Source organism: Hordeum vulgare, chromosome 5H (assembly GCF_904849725.1).
Source record: "Hordeum vulgare subsp. vulgare chromosome 5H, MorexV3_pseudomolecules_assembly, whole genome shotgun sequence".
Taxonomy (NCBI): Eukaryota; Viridiplantae; Streptophyta; class Magnoliopsida; order Poales; family Poaceae; genus Hordeum; species Hordeum vulgare.
The window spans coordinates 34,546,180-34,560,556 of NC_058522.1; positions in this window are offsets into that span (position 1 = coordinate 34,546,180).

The following is a 14,377-nucleotide window of genomic DNA, read 5'->3' on the forward strand; positions in this document are numbered from 1 at the left end:
TGTATGCCTGTCCTTGTGCGGTTCTGCCACTTTGGTTTATGACTAGACATGTCGATCCGGGTTCTTTGACATTGGAATTCTAGCGACACTATTGCATACGTGAGTCAAAAGACGCAAACGGTCCCGGCTAAGGTAAGGCTGCAGCCGTGGAGTTAACCGTGCGTGAGACCGCAAAGGGATGCGATGTGTTACAGGCTGGATTCCTATGGCTTAGGATCGGGGTCCCGACATGGTTGTGGGGGTGGCTATTTATAGCCTGGGAGCATGCCGACATGATTTGACACTAATGCCCTTAAATAATATGACCGTTGGAGTGGATAAGACCAGTGACTTGGCGTGGTTATCGAAACGGTCGGAACCCTCAACTGTGAGAGTCCTCATGTCACTCATATTCCTCACTTGAGGATTTTAGTAGGATTAGGCTTGGGTTGAGCATCATGAGGAAATCCATTCCATAGTGTTAGTTTGACCCCCTTTAACAGTACGGTGTTCCTATTCATCAAATGCGAAGAAAGTAAAACAGAAAGCGTAAGTCTTCACGCTTCAAATTCTTCAGAATGAATTTCTTCAGGAACCACCGGACTTCACAATATCAGTATCTTCATGAGGAATATCGATTTCATCACAGATTCCTCGCGATTCATTTCTTCAGCTTCAGACCAATTTCTTCAACTGAAGACATACATTTTTAGGGGTAGATATTCTTCAAATATCTCAAACTCCTCAATGACTTATAGATCATGTGTACACTCATAAACACATTAGATACTTAACCTATAAGTCTTCAAACCACCAAAATCACTAAGGGGCACTAGATGCACTTACAATCTCCCCCTTTTTGGTGGTTGATGACAATTAGGTTAAGTCTTCAACAGGGATCAAAAATATGAAGTGTAAATACTCATTTGAGGAATTTGAAAACAAGATTCAGAGAGACTTCCCCTGAAGATGTGCATACCTTGAGGATTTTGCGTTTATAGCAGATGCATATTGATGATTTATATCATGGAGATCTCCCCCTGAGTCTTGTAAATCATGCATACATATAACATATCATATGAAGAAAATGAAGATGCATGATGGCAAATGGTATCTGACGAATTCCAGCATGCGTGCATTAAAACTTGAGGAATAAGCATGCGAAGAAAAACGTTCAAAAGCGTCAGAGTACCATCGGGCTTAAGTTACAACTCATTACATAAAAACTTCAGAAGAGCCAAGAGTTGGTAACTTAAATATAGTTCATAAGCCCCAAAAATATCCCGCTTGAAGACAAGCTCTCGAGTTTCTCCCCCTTTGTCATCAAGTGACAAAAAGGGACATACTGAGTACTAACGCCCGTGAAGACTTCATTTCTTGGCGATTGATGAAGAGTCGTGACGCTTCTTGGGGGTAGTCTTCTTCCTTGGGCCTGTTGCTATGTCGAGTTGTTCCTCATTAGATTCAGCGGTGCGGAATGAAGAAAAGGCACTGGAATGGGCCTGAACTTCCTCTTGGGAGGCCATGACCAGTCAAAGTCCCGCTCAAAGTCCATTTCTTGAAGCTCAGTCTGAGTCTTCAAATGTGCAAGTGTAGCCCAGGTGCGATCGAAAACCTCATGCAGATAGTGATGATTAATCTTCACAGAATTATGTGTTTCAGTGAGGATTTTCACAATGGCACCAAACTGGCGTTTGACCCATTTGTGGTTGCGATCCACCTTCTGGTGAAGACTGAGGAGGAGCTCTCTGGTGTTCAGCACGCGAGGAGGAATTGGGCTTGCTGGACGAGTCTCAGTATCGTCCCATGAAGAATATGCTTCTAGCTCTTTGAACTGGCCATCAAGGGGCCTGCTGCCTTCTTCAATCACAGATTTTCTTTTCCTTCGATGGGCTCGAAAGTCTTCTTGTTGACCCAGATAGGAGGCATATAACCCATGTGGTTTTGGAAATCAGCGTGGAAGTTGATGCCTGTCCTTGTCCTGATGAATTTCATGATCCACACGGGGCATATATCTTGTGATCATAGGGGCACATGGCATTGTCGGCCAAAGTCCTCAAGAAGAAAACATGGATATTAATAGGAATACCGTGAATGATGTTGAAGAGGATATTCTTCATGAGGCCTACAACATCTTCTTCATTGTCATGGCCTTTGATTGGCACGAGCACATTGCAGAGGATTCTGTAGACAGACCGGGGTGTGTACTTGAGCTCGTGGACGAAGAAGGTTGTTCTTGAGGGTTTGCCTGCAGCCAAAGGCTTCATGAGGACTTCCATCATACCATTTGGCAGCTCACGCTCACCATAAATCTTCACAGCCCCATCTGAGGGAATTGGTACGGGCAGTTCTCTGAGGAGTTCAGAAGCAGGAGCTTTGTAGTGAGTATTTTGGGACATCCAGTCAAACACCCAAGTGTTGAAGTCGTCAGTGTTGCCAGATATGTGCAGAGTGGCATAGAACTGAAGAATGAGCTCGCTATTCCAGTCTGATATGTCTGAGCACATGGGAAGCAAACCTGCATCGTGGAGTACACTGAGGACGGGTTCCAGGCAGGGTATTGCTTCAAGCTCAACATGAGGAATGTGCCTGTGCTGGAATATCTTGTTGCGTCCACAGAGCACAGAGGAATAGTAGTTCATCTGAGTCCTTGTCCAAAACTTCAGATGCCTCATTTGAGGCTTTTCATAAGGGTTCTCTCCGATGAAATACATGCGTTCTTCAAAGAAATCTTCTTTCTGAAACTTTGGACGCTTGGAGAATGGTTGGCGCTGAACTGGCTTAAGATTTTGCTGTGGAATGGGGGAGGAGACAACAATGGCAGTCTCTGGGTTGAGCACAATGAATTCATTGTCTTGGGCGGGTACATTTTGTTTAGCATTTCCTCAAGGTGAGGAATTTCATCAGCTGGTACTTCTTGCTGGGGAGATGATGCTTGCTCTGGCTGAGCTTCAGGCTGAGGAATTTCTGCTTCTTTCTCATTTGGAGGAGTTGGGTCAGCCTGTTCCTCATCTTGAGGAGTCTTCTCAGAATGTACATTTTCCTCAGCTTGTTTTTCTTCAGCTGGCTTTGTGGCAGAAGCAGTTTCATCAGCTGGTGCAGCTGATGCTTGAGCAGTCTCTGTCTCAGGAATAAGAGGTTGAGTACTGTCATCAATCTGGATTTCCTCATCAGTGGGTTCCTCAGAGGTGACATCCTTCATTTCCTCATCTGCCCTTGTAGCTGGGTAATCAATGACACTCATAGGAAGGGGCGGCATTGAGAGGCACTCGGTCCAGAGGAGCAGTTTCTTTAGTTTCTTTGAGGCGCTTTGCCTCTGTCTCTTCTACTTCTGAGGAGGCTTTTCTCTTCTTGGCTTCCTTTTCAGCAGCCCTTGTTTTCTTCACGTCTGATGCAGACGGAATTATCTTCTTCACTTTTGAAGCTTTTGGTGAAGGTGTTCTTTCTTCAGATTCTTCAGCTGGTAGTGAGGAACTAGCTGGAACAGAGTCATCAGCCTGCTTTGATGAAGCAGCTGGATAAGGAGCAGTCTCATCAGTGGTTGCAATTTCATCAGTTGCAGTTTCCGTGATGATTTCTTCAATGACCGGTTCATCAATACAGCGCTCTTGGTGTTCTTCCTCGGCTTGAGGAGTTTCCTCCTCATCAGGAGATGCATCTGCTGGCTGCTCAACCAAGGGCTGAGGAGTTGGTGCTGGGGGTGCGGTTCTCTTGTTGTAATCATCAACAGCACTAGTGGCTAGCTTGATGAAATTGCTCTTGATGCTTTTGCGATCTGACAGCTTGTCATACTTGTCAGTCAATACTTGCAGCTCTGCCTGGGTTGACACCAATGCATCATGAGTCAATTTGAGGAGATTCTGCCTGAGGAATTTCTCCTTTTTGGCATTTGCAACCTTTGCCTGCCTGGCCTGCTGTTCTTTCCACTTGGCTTCATTTATGAAGGTGGCCACCATGTGGCTGATGCCAAGAGGAAGTTTCAAATCATCAATGGGAGTGTTTGGGTCCTCATACCATATATTGATGTAGTCAAGGAGGACCTTTGTATCCATGGCCAGAGGAATAGCACTGCCTGATGCTTGAGCTACCCTTTCTTGCTTGTTTCTGATGATGGCTTGCAAGGTTTCATCATCATATTCATCACTTCCCTCTGATGCAGACAGGACTGCGATGATTTTTCTGGGGCTGGGCAGAGGTGCACGTTCAGTAGTTGCCAAAGTCTTCACAAGTGGTGTTGAAGACTTTGTCTCCGAGCTAGTTGCAGCTGGGAGTGAGGAGCTGGAGCTGGCGGTCGTAGGTTTCACGACATGCTTCTGTACTGGTTTCTCTTGAGGCTTTGGAGGTGGAGCTGAGGATTTTGGTGCTGAGAAGATTGGTGCAGAAGGTTTTGGCGCTGATGGTTTTGGTGTTGAAGGTTTTGGTAATGAGGGTTTTGGCCCTGAGGGTTTTGTGACAGAAGCCTGTGCAGACTTCTCTTGAGGCTTTGGAGTCCTTTGCTTTGATGCCACAGACTGCGTGTGAGGAATTTCTGAGCCTGAGGTTTGTGCTGCTGAGGAATTTGCAGCACCGGAGGCAGCAACTCAGGATTCATTAAATTTCCTCACTGCAGCTTCTGCTTGCTTCTTGAGCTTGGCCAGATGTTTTTCTTTCTCATGTGGGTAGTCATCAATTGTCATGAGACTTGAGGGATGTGCTACTTGATGATCCTCAAGTGGGGCCCTTCTGCCAGGAGGCTTCAAAGCGAATTTCTTCGCATATTTGGGAGTCACAAACCTGTACTCCTTCCATTCCTTCGCCCATCGGCGTTCAATCTTCTGCAGCCGTATCTTTCTCTTGGCCATTGTCTCATGTTCATCAGGTGTACAATAGTCCAAGTATATGTCCTCAGGGATATCAGCAGCTGTGTTTTGCTCCAGTTTCTTTCCTCCCTTATGTTTTCTCTCTTCCTCCATTTTCTTTAGTTGAGGACTTTGCTGATGATTTTGAACTCTTGAGGATTCTGATGAGCGTTGAAGAGTTTCTTCGAGAAACGCTGCAAATGAGTTAATGTGATGAGAACCGAGAGATTCATCAGCTGACATGTGTGTACCTGTGACAGAGTATAGTTGCGAGGAATTTGGACAGGTCATATGCGTTCTCAGATGTGAAGAAAATGAAAAAGTTTGACAGTTTGAGGAATATAACCAGTGGTTGAGGAATTTGCCTAAGCGTACTGTTCTTGGGTTCGAGAGTTGTACAGATCCGAAAATTCGCACAATTGAGGAATCTCGTGAAAATCTTAGATGCTTATCTAGTTCATCAATGATTGTGGTGATAGGTAGTGTTTGAGGAATCATGTGCGCATCGTATCTTGAGGAAAAACAGATTTCACATAGAAGATGTAAAATTTCAGATCTAATCTGCTGTAAAAATGGGATATATTTACCCTGGAAGGTGCATACGAAGAACACAGAAAGTAGTGTTGGAGAGGCTCTTCGTTCAAGTGTCCAATGCACCCTAACTTGGCGACAGAGGACGTCTACGGCGGCGGCGGACGAAGATGGTCTGACTCCGGCGTGATTCTGGCGACGGAGAAGTCGAGGCAGTGAAGCTCTTCCTCACCGGCGACAAGACTTCTAGCGGTGGCGCTAGGGTTCGGTGGAGTGTGCTGTGGAAGGAGAGCGATGAGGCGAAGAAGAGGATACCGAGGGGGATAAGGACATATTTATAGCCCAAAAGTTACTGTTGGCGTGAAAATGTCGGACCAAATAGCCCCTGCCTCTACGTCTCCGCAGGACACGTGTAGCTCCCGTACGATGCGGTGGAGGTAGTGGAGATCGTGGTTATCCGATCGTGGGAAGTGGGGGTTCAGTTACTGTGTCTTTAAAGAAACAATTTTTGAAGATTTGAGGATTTTCGTTACAAAATCATCAGCTGACAAGGATGCAGTGAGGATTTTGAACAAAGTTTCAAGTAGAACGCATATGAAGAATTGAATAGACTGGATAAGTATAGCATAGAGGGAAAGTAGGGTCCGATCACATTCACTTAGCAGAAACATCAACTTGAAGAAATAGCAATAAGTGAATGCTGTTGAGGACTAGAAATCACAGTCTATCTAGGCAAATGAAAGTCATCAAGTGTTTTTTTTAAGATTTTGTAATAAATCATCTCAATGAAGAAGAGCTGTTTTGAAGAAAAATGCATTGTGAGGAAATTTATCATTTGAAGAAAATCAACTTGAGGAATTTCACATTGGGCGGTGGCGTTACCCACCATATAAGAATGTTGATTACAGACGCCGCGTACAATTGTCGTAGGGCCCTGAGTATCAATTTCTTTGTTAATTTCTTCACATTCAGATTGACTTTCTTCATCAGTTGAAGAAAATCGTTTCATCATGTGTTGCACATCTAAGTCATCAACTTTGCATAAGTGTTAGGATGTGTGCATGTTTTTACACAAATTTGAAGATTCTAAGATATTTAGCTCACACCGCAACTTGCAAAACCTTTTCTCATCCAAGGGCTTAGTGAAGATATCTGCCAGTTGATCCTCAGTCTTCACATGGTCGATGAGGATATTGCCCTTGAGGACATTGTCCCGAAGAAAATGATGACGAATCTGGATGTGCTTGGTCTTCGAGTGCTATACTGGGTTGTATGCAATCTTGATAGCACTCTCATTGTCACAGTAGAGAGGCACATTCTTCATGTTGATGTCGTCGTCCTTGAGGGTTTGCTTCATCCACAGCAATTGAGCACAGCAAGAACCAACAGCAATGTACTCAGCTTCGGCAGTGGAGAGTGATACGCAGTTCTACTTCTTTAAGGACCAGCGAACTAGTGATCTTCCGAGGAAATGGCATGTGCCAGAAGTTGACTTGCGATCCACACGGTCACCAGCATAGTCTGAATCAGAATACCCTACCAGATGAAGATTGGAGCCCTTGGGATACCATAATCCTAGTGTTGTTGTGTGAGCTAAGTATCGAAGAATATGTTTCACAGCCTTATGGTGTGGTTCCTTCGGTTTTGCTTGAAAACGTGCACACATGCAAACACTAAACATTATATCTGGCCTAGATGCACATAGATACAATAAGGAGCCAATCATAGAATGGTATACCTGCTGATCGAAATCTTTACCATTTTCATCAGTGCCGAGGTGGCCGTTGGTAGGCATTGGAGTCTTGGCACCTTTGCATTCGTGCATGTTGAATTTCCTCAGAACATCCTTGAGGTATTTCTCCTGTGATATGAAGATTCCATTGCTTTGTTGACGAATTTGAAGACCTAAGAAGAATTTCAGCTCCCCCATCATGGACATCTGATATTCTTCACTAATCATGTAGGCAAATTTATCACTGTATCTTTTGTCAGTACAGCCAAATATGATATCATCAACATATATTTGACATACAAACAGCTCATTATCATAGGATTTTGTGAAAAGAGTTGGATCGAGTGAACCAGGTTTGAAGCCTTTCTTCATGAGGAATTCCTTCAATGTATCATACCATGCCCGAGGGGCTTGCTTGAGGCCATACAGAGCCGTTTTGAGTCTGAAGACTTTGTCTGGATTCTTTGGATCCTCAAAACCTGGAGGCTGAGCAACATATACTTCTTCCTCAAGCTTACCATTGAGGAATGCACTTTTCACATCCATTTGATATAAGGTGATGTTATGATGATTAGCATAAGCAAGTAGTATTCGAATGGCTTGAAGTCTAGCAACAGGTGCAAAAGTTTCATCGAAATCTATTCCTTCAACCTGGGTGTAGCCTTGGGCTACAAGTCGAGCCTTGTTCCTCACCACTTGACCGTCCTCATCTTTCTTGTTTCGGAAAATCCACTTGGTGCCAGTGATGTTGTGCTTGCGAGGATCTGGTTGTTTGATGAGCTCCCATACGTCATTCAGCTTGAATTGAAGAAGTTCGTCTTGCATAGCTTGGATCCACTCCGGTTCCAGAATAGCCTCAGCAACTTTTGAGGGTTCTGTGATGGATACAAAGGAAAAATGCCCACAAAAGTTAACTAAGTGTGAAGCTTTTGAGCGAGTGAGAGGACCTGGCGCGTTGATGTCGTTGAGGATTTTGTCAAGTTCTACTTCGTTTGCAATCCTCGGATGAGCTGGTTGAGGATTTTGTCTGGGCTGAGGAAGTGGTGCTGTTGCAATTTCCTCAGGAGCATCTTCTTGGTTTTTATCAGCGATGGGGATAGTTTCTTCACCAATTTCCTCAGTGCGGACAATGTCTTCAGTAGGCTTAAGCTTTATTGCTTCCTCAGGAGACAGCTTATCTGGATCAAAAGGCAATTGCTCTCTTTGCGAGCCATTAGTTTCATCGAACCACACATCTACAGTCTCAACAACTTTTTTGTGATAGTTGTTGAAGACTCTGTACGTGTGCGAGTCCTTTCCATAACCGAGCATAAAACCTTCATGTGCCTTAGGTGCAAATTTTGAGCTATGGTGAGGATCTCTAATCGAGCATTTTGCACTGAAAACTTTGAAATAACTTACATTGGGTTTCTTGTCAGTGAGGAGTTCATATAAGGTTTTCTTGAGGAATTCGTAAAGATATACCGTGTTGATGATATGGCATGCAGTGTTGATTGCTTCAGGCCAAAAGCGATGAGGAGTCTGATATTTTTCAAGCATAGTTCTTGCCATTTCAACCAGAGTCCTGTTCTTCCTTTCGACGACACCATTCTGCTGAGGAGTATAAGGAGCAGACAATTCGTGAGTAATACCAAGTTCATCAAGACCAGTGTTTTTGAAATCGGTTCCATTATCACTCCTGATGTGTTTGATCTTCATGCCAAAGTTCGTCGAGGCCCTTGAAGAAAATCGTTTGAAGATTTCCTGCACTTCAGTTTTATACACTATGATATGCACCCAAGTATATCTGGAATAATCATCAACTATGACGAAGCCATATAAAGATGCTGCATTGGTTAGTGTGTCATAGTGAGTAGGTCCAAATAAATCCATATGAAGCAATTCGAATGGACGTGTAGTGGTTATGATAGTTTTAGAGGGATGCTTGGATCTGGTCATTTTCCCAGATTCACAAGCACCGCGAAGATGATCCTTGAGGAATTTTACTGATTTGATGCCGATGACATGCTTCTTCTTTGCAAGCGTGTGCAAATTCCTCATGCCTGCATGACCTAGTCTTCGGTGCCACAGCCATCCTTCTGAGGTTTTTGCTAGTAAGCAAGTGACAGGTTGAGGACCTGTAGAGAAATCAACAATGTACAAATCCCCTCTTCTTACACCTTTGAAGACTTTGGATCTGTTAGATTCCGTGATGACTACACATTTATATCTACCAAAGATAACAATCATATCGAGATCACAAAGCATCGAGACTGACATGAGGTTAAAACCAAGGGATTCAACAAGCATCACTTTGTCCATATGCCTATCCTTGGAAATAGCTACTTTGCCAAGTCCCAATACCTTGCTTTTACCTTTGTCAACATATGTGATCTGCTTCAGAGGTGATGGAGTTAGTGGCATATTCATCAGTAAGCTTTTATCACCAGTCATGTGATGTGTGCAGCCACTATCGAGAACCCACTCAGTATTTTTGGGTTTGTCATCCTGCAGATGAATTAGTACAGCTTACCATCTCATATGCTTCAGATTTGAAGAATATGATACTAATTTCATCAGTAATTTCATCATAACAAAAATGTAAGGACGTGTGAAATATTTGTATTTCATCAATTATTAGCTTGCGTCCTATCAAGCATTTCCTCAGGTCTCCAACAAATTCTTCAGATGATGATTTTCATCTAGAGACCTGACCTGCAGAAGTGATTAGTTCGATTTCTTCACCACCCACATCTGAAGGGGTGGTAAAGCGTTCATCATCCTCCGAGCACCATATGAGAAAGGTGGCATTGAAGCTAATGCACTTCTCTTAATAGTAGGGGGATTAAAGTACTCATATGAATATGCAGAGAACTGGTTTGAGGATTTATGAACATAATGATTTGAGGAGTAACGCTCATATTCATATTCCTTGTAGTTTCCCTGCATGGTAGACGCATAAGCATGGGTACGAGCATAGTTTTGACTAGTTGAGGATTTTGATCCTCTTGAAGACTTTGGTCCTCCTGAGGAATTTGATGTGGGGTTCAGATTCTTCAGTGGTGGTGTCATGAGGACATTCACCTGAAGATTTTCCTCAAAGGAGGGCCATTCCTGCAGTTAGTTCCAACATATCGAGCAAATACTTCACCAGATTGATTTTTGAACAGTTTATAGTTGGAATCAAATGACTCATCCGAGGAATAGGATAATTCACATGAGAAGCAAGTTAGATTAGATGGATCAAAAGGAGGCCAAGTAGCAGCAACCCATGATGTTTTGGGATACTGCCCGGGTTTCCAATAAGATCCATCGGCATTTAATTTCCTCTCAAAGGCAATTCCTTCTTTCCCTGGGTTCCTGTTCAAGATCTGCTTTTTGAGCACATCCCAAAGGGTTTGATGTCCTTTGAGGCTTTTGTACATGCCTGTCACATACAATTCCTTCAACCCTGCATTTTCATCAGTAACATTTGTGTTTTCCTCAAGTGAGGAAATAGACACAACAGGTGCAGCTGAAGAATTTGTAGCAATGGTAGCATTTGATGATTCTGGTGAGGAATTAGCAGTTTCGCGTTCAATGCATTTAAGACATGGAGGAATAAATTCAACTTGACTAGCGCTGATCTGTTGAGCTCGTAATGAATCATTTTCCATACGAAGATCATCATGAGACATCCTCAACTTCTCAAGATCAAGCTTCCTTTGAAGAAATTCATAGGAAAGCTTCTCATGATCAGTGAGGAGTGTATCATAACGATCCTGAAGATTATCAAATCTAGACTGAATACTTTTCATGTCATCAATGAGGATTTGGTTAAGGTTCATTTCATCATTCAACAGATCATCACTTTTGTCTAGCAGTTTCTGAAGCTTTTCCAGAGCAGTTTGTTGTCTAGTGGCAATGATAGCAAGTTTAATGTAACTGGGTTTCTTATAATCATTAGGTTCACAATCACTTGAATGAGAGGAGGAGGCATTATTTGATACCTTTGAACCTTTTGCCATGAAGAAATAGGTTGGAGCGAAGTCATCAGCATAGTCATCACTTTGGATGATGCAATCATTTTCTTCAAGATTGAAGGTTGACTTGCTGACGAAAGTGGTTGCTAGTGCAAGACTAGCCTGTCCAGATTCTGAGTCTTCTCCAGAACCCTCTTCTTCATCACATTCCTCTGATTCTGCCTCGGAGTCCATTTCCTTGCCAATAAGTGCCCGAGCCTTTCTGAAACTAGTCTTCTTGTGTGATGAGGGCTTGGAAGATGAGGATTTTGAAGATTTCTTCTTCTTCTTCGAGTCATCAGAACTGTCATCCTTGTATTTCTTCTTCTTAGATTCCTTTCCCCAACGGGGACAATCAGCAATGTAGTGACCTCATTTCTTGCACTTGTGACAGGTTCGTTTCTTGTAGTCCTCAGATGCAGATTCTGATTTCCTCATGTCTCTTCTTGATGATTTACCGAACTGGCCACGTCGTGTAAATCTCTGGAATTTCCTCACAAGCATTGCCAGCTCCTGTCCAAATTCTTCAGGGTCACAAATGCTGTCATCTGTGTCTTCTTCTTCAGATGAGGAAATTGCTCTAGCCTTCAGTGCACGTGGTCTGGAATAGCTTTGTCCATATAGATCTCTCTTTTCTTCTAGCTGGAATTCATGAGTATTTAGCCTTTCAAGGATATCAGCTGGATCCAGCATCTTGTAGTCTGGTCTTTCTTGAATCATCAGAACCAAAGTGTCAAATGAAGAATCCAAAGATCTCAGCAGTTTCTTCACAACTTCGTGATCAGTGATGTCTCGAGCTCCCAGTGCTTGCAGTTCATTTGATATGCCAGTGAGGCGATCAAAGGTGTCTTGGCCGCATTCATTGTCATGTCTCTTGAAGCGATTGAAGAGATTGCGAAGAATATCAACACGAGAGTCACGCTGGGTTGATACTCCTTCATTTACCTTGCACAGTCTCTCCCAGATCAGTGTTGCAGAGCCCAAAGCACTTACTCTTCCAAACTGGCCAGGGCTCAGATGGCCACAGATGATGTTTTTCGATTGAGAATCGAGTTGCTTGAATTTCTTCACATCAGCCGCAGTTACACTGGCAGAGATGATGGGGACTCCATTTTCCACAATATACCAGAGATCATTATCAATAGCTTGTCGATGCATTTGCATTTTGTTCTTCCAGAAGGGAAAGTTCTTTCCTTCGTAGGTACGACATGTTGCAGTCACCTTAAACATACCTGCAGTCGACATAACTAAAACTCCAGGTGGTTAAACCAAAATCACACAGAACAAGGGAGTACCTTGCCCTGATACCAATTGAAAGTGCGTTATATCGACTAGAGGGGGTGAATAGGAGATTTTTAGAATTTCATCACTGAGGAAATTCCTTTTGAGGAAATTCCTCACTGATGACTAACTTACAGCGGAAACAGTAAAGGATCAGACGTGCAAACGTTCACACCAGCAGTATTTCAGAGTGAAGAATGTGAAAACAGATTGCACAGTAAGCAGGCACGCAGAATACAGATGATGATTAACTATAGTGAAGAATTTGGGGTTGAGGAAATTCAGAGAAAGTCTTCAGCAAATTCTTCAAACAGTCACAGTGAAAGTCATCAGCACATAATACAGAGAAAGTAAAGAGTTGAGGAATTAGAACCCGATTCTCAGAGAAGACAGTCGTTGATGACCCAGTTCCAACTGTTGTGATAGTTGTACATCTGGTTTGGAGCGGCTTGGTATTGAAACCAAAGGACACCCAGTCCCGGGACACACAGTCTCTACCGTATTCTCCTTGAGACAAGGACACACAGTCCTCGCCCAACACTCGTGGTAAGTCTTCAGGGCAGTCTTCCAAACCCTCACAAACTTGGTCACTCGACGATCCACAATGAACTGCTGGAATGTTCTAGACCATGACGCCTAACCGTTTGGAGGATGCACAGTCCTCAAAGGTAAAAGGCTTCAGTTCCACACAGGAACATCTTCTTCAGTGATGCTCAATCACTAGGTTTGGTTTGTGGTTTCGGTGGGTGGTGTATTTCCTCACTCGTGAATTACTCTTGTAGACTCTAAGGAATTTGGGTTGCTCTTATGACAAGTGTCAGTTTCTAACGGAGCAGCCAACCAGCTAGTGGTTGTGGGGGGTGGCTATTCATAGCATGGGAGCATCCCGACATGATTTGACACTAATGCCCTTAAATAATATGACCGTTGGAGTGGATAAGACCAGTGACTTGGCGTGGTTATCGAAACGGTCGGAACCCTCAACTGTGAGAGTCCTCATGTCACTCATATTCCTCACTTGAGGCTTTTAGTAGGATTAGGCTTGGGTTGAGCATCATGAGAAATCCATTCCATAGTGTTACTTTGACCCCCTTTAATAGTACGATGTTCCTATTCATCAAATGTGAAGAAAGTAAAACAGAAAGCGTAAATCTTCACGCTTCAAATTCTTCAGAATGAATTTCTTCAGGAACCACCGGACTTCTCAATATCAGTATCTTCATGAGGAATATCGATTTCATCGCAGATTCCTCGCGATTCATTTCTTCAGCTTCAGACCAATTTCTTCAACTGAAGACATACATTTTTAGGGATCGATATTCATCAAATATATCAAACTCCTCAATGACTTATAGATCTTGTGTACACTCATAAACACATTAGATACTTAACCTATAAGTCTTCAAACCACCAAAATCACTAAGGGGCACTAGATGCACTTACAAAGACCTTCTTCTTGACGTCATCCTCGGGCAAACCTGCAAGCTTAAATAAACCACAAACTTCATCTCAATAGATGAGATGCAAGTCTGGATGTGATGTTCCATCTCTTGTAAAAGGATTAGCAAGTTGTTTCTCAAGCATACACGAAGGGAATTCAAAGCAAATATTTTTAGTAGGTGCAGCAGGTTGAGGAGCAACTCTTCACTACTAGGAAAAGGCCTGCTAGTGATGCACCAATTTTGGCTACTAATGGCGCACTATAGGTGCACCACTAGCATCACGACATTAGATTTTTTTACTAATGGTGCACCAGGCAGTGCGCCATTAGTATTGCTCATGATGCGCCATTAGTATCTGGTATACTAATGGCGCACCAAGAAGTGCGCCATTATTATAGCTCCTGGTGCGCCATTAGTATCTGGTATACTAATGGCGCACCAGGAAGTGCTCCATTAGTATAGCTTATGGTGCGCCATTAGTATGCCTCCCAGGGCCATATTTACCCATGTGCTCTGGCTTACTAATGGCGCACTAGTTGACTATGCGCAAGTAGTGTGCTTTTGCAGTGCGCCACTAAAGTGTTGAGTGGTGCG